Here is a 6,581-nt window from a genome sequence, read left to right as displayed (position 1 = left end):
GGCGGTGCCGCCCCCGGCTCCCGAGGTGACGCTGCAGGCGCTGGCGGTGCCATGGGTGCCGTTGACGCTCCACTCACGGCGGTCCCAGCCGACCCGGTAATCTCTCTCGAAGCGGCTGTGGTGCCGGGACATCTCGGTGGGCCGAGGCGGCTTCTCGCAGGGAAACAGAGCCCGGACCTGCCGGCACAGAGCGGAGAGGAGGGAGTTTAGACAAACAGCAGCCCACTCGGGCGCGCGTCGCAGCCAGGAGCAGCAGCATCCGTGCAGCCCCTGCCCCGGGTGAACTCATGGCTCCGGATCATGGGCTCACTGCAGGTTCGCAGCGAGCCCCTGAGCCGGGATCATTCAAAGCCCGACTTCACAGGCGAGGAGGAAATGATTTCTCCAGGGTCAGGTGGCAAAGTGTCTCAGGCAAGATTTGAACCCAGTCACAGCTGAAAGTCACACACGCTCTGTCCAGCTGTGTCACCCTGCCTGAATGATGTGGACATGGATGTTTTAATGATGGTAGGGATTTCATCGTTTGCTTCCCCATTGTGAGAAAAAAGTCTGTGGACCCCTCCGGCTGCGCTTTCCTCAAGCACCAGCAACGTGACTGACATCTGTAAACCCGCTGTATAGAGGACAAAGCTCTTGACAGAAATCTCATTTGCTCCTTACAGAACCTGGGAGGTGTTGGGTATGGCTGTCCCCAAGTACAGACAAGGGAACTCACTGAGAATAAGTGATCCCTGGGATCAGGGAGCTAAAAGTAAGGAGACCAGGATGCTCAGCCTTCGCACCCTAGCTCAGTGCTTCTGCAAGGCGTCAGCCTCCAGGAGCTGAGTTCTCCTGCATTGCCCCAGCCCTGTGACTCAGTCCTGGCCCCCAGGAACCTGTGCACGCTGGCCTCGGTTCACCAGACTGTCTCCCACGCTGCATCCTGAGTCCTCGAACAGAAGGCCCTTTGGCGTTGTCATGGAGACCTAGACACCACGGTACTGGAGAGGCCTTCTGAATGCATCTTGCACAGCATTCCCGTGCCTTGGCTGCTCCTGCCCGGGCAGGGCCCAAGGCCAGCCCCGTAAGGAAGGCAGGAAGGACCCAGGGCAGGAGGTTTTAGTTGCAGAGGGCACAGAGAGGACAGGGGGAGAGATGAGGCCATGACAATGCTGGGGCAGAAGCGGGCAGCTTTGGGGAGGGTCTGTCCTGCACCTTGTGCCCCCAGCCTGGCTGTGGTCTCGGCACACTTTGGTTTCTTTGGCCCTGTTCCCCTTTTCCGCTCTTTTCCAGGCTGGGATATGAGCTCCTGGCTCCTTTGCTGTTCTACCTGTCGATCCCTGGAGCTGCAGGCCAGTGGGTGGATAGGACATTTGCTTTTTAGTTTCTGTAAACCTGACTTCTCCCCTGGCCTTTGCACATCCCGCAGTGTCCTGGAGCAGGAGCCTGCGCTCATGTACTACCTGTGTGGCTGGCTGGGCTTTGGGAGCCACTGACCGCTCTGCTAGGACTATGGGGTGGACCTGAGTCCCCCACCACCTCACGCAGCAAGGTGAGCATCGCTTCTAAAGCCGGATGTGGATCCCTGTTAGTCCGTCATTATATTTCTTGACTCATATGTGCCACAAAAATTCTGTTACAAACAGCTGTTCAGTATTACGTGGTTAAAAAAACAGACACGAACTCCCCCTTGACTACCCCTCCTTTACTCTTGCCACAGAGGTTATGTTCTACTCTTAGCTCCACGCCTCCTCCTGTTCACTCTGGAACCTGCTCCCACCTTGCTCTGTCTCTAGAAAGCCCCTCCGGGGAGATCATTCAAACCGAGGTCGTGGATGCCGCACTTGTCAGTCGGTGCCCCTGTCCCTGTGGCTCCCTCCCGTGACACAGCCCATCTTTCTCTCTCCGGAGCCCTCCTCTGCAGTTCTGTGGCCCCGTTTGTTCCCAGCCGTTAGAGCTGGCACTCTTGGGGTCTCGCGTCTCCTTCTCTCCCCTCACTCTATATCCTCCCTGCATGAGCACACTTGGCAGAACCTCTTACCTGTGACGCTCAGGGCCCACTCCTGGCCCTTATCTTTCCTATGCACCTGCAGCCTGCCCTGCACCTTTACCTGGCTGCTTCTCAGCTACTCAAACAATGAGGTACATGTTCTTTTGCCCAAACACCCATCCCCAGGAATTCCATCTGAGAGAGAGAGGGAGGGATTGCCCTGTTTCTCCATGTGCACCCCCATACCCACAGTGTGGTCCCAGATCCCAGTGTCCCAGCAGCCCTCAGCTGTGCCCTGCATCTGTATAGACTATTGTTGCTCTCACTGGCGACCCCAACTCATCTTCCTGTCCCCAGTCTTGCCCTTCTTATCCATTCTCCAACCCACTGTCTCATTTTTTAAAAGCACAGATGGTGATACTTTGCTTGCCCACGCTCACATCCCATCCCTCAGAATAAGGTCTTAACTCTCCTGGTGGCCTAGGAGATACTGGAGGGCCTGGGCTGGCTCATTTCCCAGCATCCCCTCACTTGTCCCTCCTCACTGGTTCCAGATGCCTGTGGAAGCTGTGTCCTCTGCTAGGGGCCCAAGCCCATGCTGCTCCTTTGCTGGGAACGGCTTTGACTCCCCACCCGGCTGAGGCCAGTGCTCTGTGACTCAGCTCAGCGCAGTCTTCTGGGAGGCAGCACTGACCTGGCCCCTCTGGGTCCAGTGAGAGCCCCTCCTTCCACCCACTGAGCTGCGCCTAGCGCTACGCTAACATTCATGGCTGCTGCATATTCGCCACTGTTCATAAGCTCCAGAACTTACTGTCTCTGCCACCCAGCACCCAGCACCATGCCAACTCAGAAGGGTGCCCAGTACACGTGTTTGTTCAAGCTTGTTTATCGTTTCTTACTTGTTGAATACTTCTAGAAGAGAAAAACATTTATATGAAAAGGAGGGCCTCATTCCAGGGACCTTGAGGTTTCTGATCAGTGGTTCCTCACAGGCACTGAATAAGCTGTCCTACCTTCCTGGAGGTCAGACTTGAGCCTCCAGGATGGCTCCAGAAGGAGGATCTCAACAAGTGTAGGGTCGACTCTCTCAGCCTGGCCTCTTGTCTCTCAAGCGTCACATCCTCAGACAGGAAGCCCTCTCCTGCCACCACTGCTGTTAGGCTGGGATCCTGGCACACAGGAGTGGAGAGGTGCTGGAGACAGCTTCCAGACCTGGCCTGGTAAAACATCTTCTATGACCCTGCACTTCCTTCAGTTGCCAGGCCGTATCGCTGGTTGGCACAGCTGCCCCTGGGAGAGGCTGGCCCACCCACATCATGTGCATGCTTGGGACATAAGCACTGCTCAGGCTGAGTCTGGCAACCTATTTGTTACCTCAGCACAGCCTCGCTCGGACTGACGGATACACTCAGTCAGCCCCACACTTCTATAAAACAGCACAGATTGCCTATTGTCAAGAACATGTCTCCCACCAGCTGGCGAGGCTGGGAGGCCTGCAGGTCGGGCTGGGAACCTGAACACTGGAACGTGAGTAGGTGGACCAGTGTGCTTGCGATCCAGGGGTCAGGCTGGAACCAGCACAGCCTCCGCGCTGGTTGACTGAGCACAGCTCCCGGAGCCCACCAGCCTTCACCTTGCTCAGTCTCAGTGCCTTTGAGAAAAGCCAGCCGGGCAATCTGCACTCCCACATCCCCAGCCCACTGCCATCTCTTCCTGCCTCCTTCAAATGCCAGAGAGGAGGTGGCGACTCGGGCAGCTGGAGGCCACACAATCCTGTTTGAGTCTCATTAAGTGTATTCAAAACAAAGGTCAACTATTTGCATGCCAGCGGTCGGGTCAGACTTCATGCCTCAGTTTAATTTCCCCTTTCAAACAAATGAAAGAAATGTGTTGCACAGTTTACTCTGAGTGAGACGGCAGAGTGCCAGCTCCAGAGGTGGTAGCTTAAGTATTTCCTGCTAGGCATGGAGCCAGTGTGTCACAGAGGGCCCTGCATGCATGCACGTGTGCCCCTGGCTGTGCTGCAGGAGGCACAAGCAATATACGTGCACTGGGAGGCGGAGGAGGAGGAGGCGGCGGCGGCAGCGGTGGTGGCCCTGCATGGATGAGGCCCTCCCAACCAGACTGGTCACGCAGTTGTAGACAACACAGAAACACGCTTCCTTGTCGAGGTGAGCACCTCTGCCTGGCAGCCTGCCTCTGAGCTGGTGCAGCCTGGATGGGGCCCTGCACCAGGAAGGGAGGCAGCGGAGTGGCAGCCGCCCCTTGGTGTGGCGGGGACAGCCACAGTCCGGGGTTGCACCAGCCGGCTGGTGCCTTGCGAGTGCCTGTCTACGTGACAGCTGTGTGGATGAAGAAAAAGCTCGGGGGTGTAGAGAATCTTGCATTGGAGGATGGAGGCAGCTCACACCACGGGATGGGGTTGGGATGTTCGTGCTGCTTCCTCACTCCTGAGAAGAGGGACAGGCTAACCTGGAAGGCCACTCAGAGACAGGTGCTTTACATGCAAAACTTGGCTCTGGACTCCAGGATGCAGCTTGCAGTGAAGCCATTTCCTCTGAACTGCTCCTGGGGAAGCTGGACTGGGAGAGAGGAGGGAAGGGTGGGATCCCCTCTTTTGCTTGCCTGAAGCCTCACATCTGTGGACCCTGCCAGTCCACAGCAGGTGTGTGCTCCTTTGTCTTACACGCTCATTTTCACAGCAGCCTGCGTGCAAACATCCAGGCTGCGGCTTCTCAGGGTCAGGTCTGGATTCACCCAGTGGGGGAAGCCAGGTCAGGTCTGCAATTCTCCACTCCCTCGGGCAGCAGGGAGGGGAAAGAGCCACCTGACAGTACGGGCACAAATGTGAGGAATGGGGGCCCACACTTCACCCTGCCACACTCCCCAAGGGCAGAAGTACTCTGAAGGTTCAGGCATTGGCCTTGCTGCACCCCGGCCCCCAGTTCAGAGCTACCTGTGGATGCCTCAACATCTTCAGATACATCCCCAAACCATGTGACAAAGCCTCCAGCGCCCTCACAAGTCAGTGCCCTACTGACCAGCTCTGGGGGAGACTGTGGCGAGAATCCAACTCACTAAGGTTGGATGATCTGTCAGAAGTGTCATGGAGGCCACCACAGGGGTGTGTCCATCAGCATGGTGGACCTCTGTGGGAGGGGCTTCTTTCCCTCTGCTACTCACTCCTGAGGGATGAGGTGCAGGCTCTCTGGGGGGCTCACGCACTCCCCAAATGTCTTCCGCTGGCAGGGTCCCCGACTGGGCACCTCACGAAGGTCCTTCCCTCAGGTGCCCAATCATTAGGTATGGACAGCAGTCGGGGCTTCTCTGCCCGGCTGAGTCCTCGCTGTGGCCCTGGGACTTGCGGGGATGGAGAAGGGGCCGGCTGCCCCAGAGGCTCTTCCGGTTCCTTCGGAGGAGACAGCTGGTGTTAATGAGCATCAAGCTGAGAAGACAAAGCCTTGGCCCTGACTCCTTGGCTTCCTAAAGCCTGCGGTAGCAGCTGCCCCTCACCACCACTGGTCCCTCATGTGCCTTCCACTCCCCTTCATCACAGAACAGGGTGACCAACCCTACTGGTCCCCAAGCCCAAGCAATCTCTCCTGTGCCTCTGTCCACCTCCTGGAGCCCCACAGGGGGCCTGTGTCACCACCCCACGGCCCGTCCGCCTTGAGGAGCTCCTCCCTGCAGCTCTTCCGGCTGAGGGAAGGCCCGGTACCAGTGGCCTGTGGCCAGTCAGAGAGAAGGACCAGCTGACGTCCAGGCTCAACCCTGGCGTCTGGGCCATGTCTGTAATTTTTTACCAGCTGGTGATGGGGCTCCCTTCCTGGACACTTGCAGCAGGCCTGCTGCACAGATTTGCCTGGAAAACCTTCAACATGAATAATTCATCAGTAAATGAAGAATTACCACGTGCCACAGCAAGTCTGTGTGGTCCATGTGGAGCCGGAGCCCGGAGGGAGGGGCTGTGGCACTGGCCCCAGAATCTCTTCTCAGGAAGAGGGGCTGTGCCCACCTCAGCTGCGGGCAGGGTGACCATGGCCTGTGTCCAGCGACACCGCGTGTCTGGATGCCGGTGGTGGCCCGCAGGCATTAACATGCATGGAGTGTGCACACTGCACGCAGGATCACAGGTGGCTAATGACCCTTTCCCAGTTCTTATCATTAAGACATGCTGAAGGAGTGGGCTGCCGGCTGTGCGGGCCCCGGAGGCGTGATTAATCCACAGGAAGACAGGGGAGCCGCACCGCCTCCTGACGGGGGAGCCGAGGTGGCTGGCTGAGGGATGAGCCGCGGATGTCCGGCCCGATTGGAAAATGGATGATTGCCTCATTTGGGAGAGATGTGCTGCCAAGCTGATTGGAACAGCCTGTGCCCATCTTTATTATTTTCCTTTCCCCCTCTGCATCTTTCCGCCTTTCTTCTGGAACAGCAGCCAGAGCACCATTTTGGCAAATGCACCACCGAGGAAGGCTCCCTCAGTGCCTCTGCAGGAGTGGCCTGGCCACCTCGCCGTGGCTGCAGGTGGGAGCTGGGGATGCCCCTGGGGATGCTGCTCTGCGTCCTTGGCTGGTGTAGCCCACATCACTGGGGGGCTGGGGTGGCCCCACGC

The sequence above is a fragment of the Fukomys damarensis genome, unplaced genomic scaffold (assembly GCF_012274545.1).
Source record: "Fukomys damarensis isolate Sample0158 unplaced genomic scaffold, DMR_v1.0_HiC HiC_scaffold_2, whole genome shotgun sequence".
Lineage (NCBI taxonomy): Eukaryota > Metazoa > Chordata > Mammalia > Rodentia > Bathyergidae > Fukomys > Fukomys damarensis.
The sequence above is the reverse complement of the archived record's forward strand: the minus strand, read 5'-3'. Positions refer to the sequence as shown.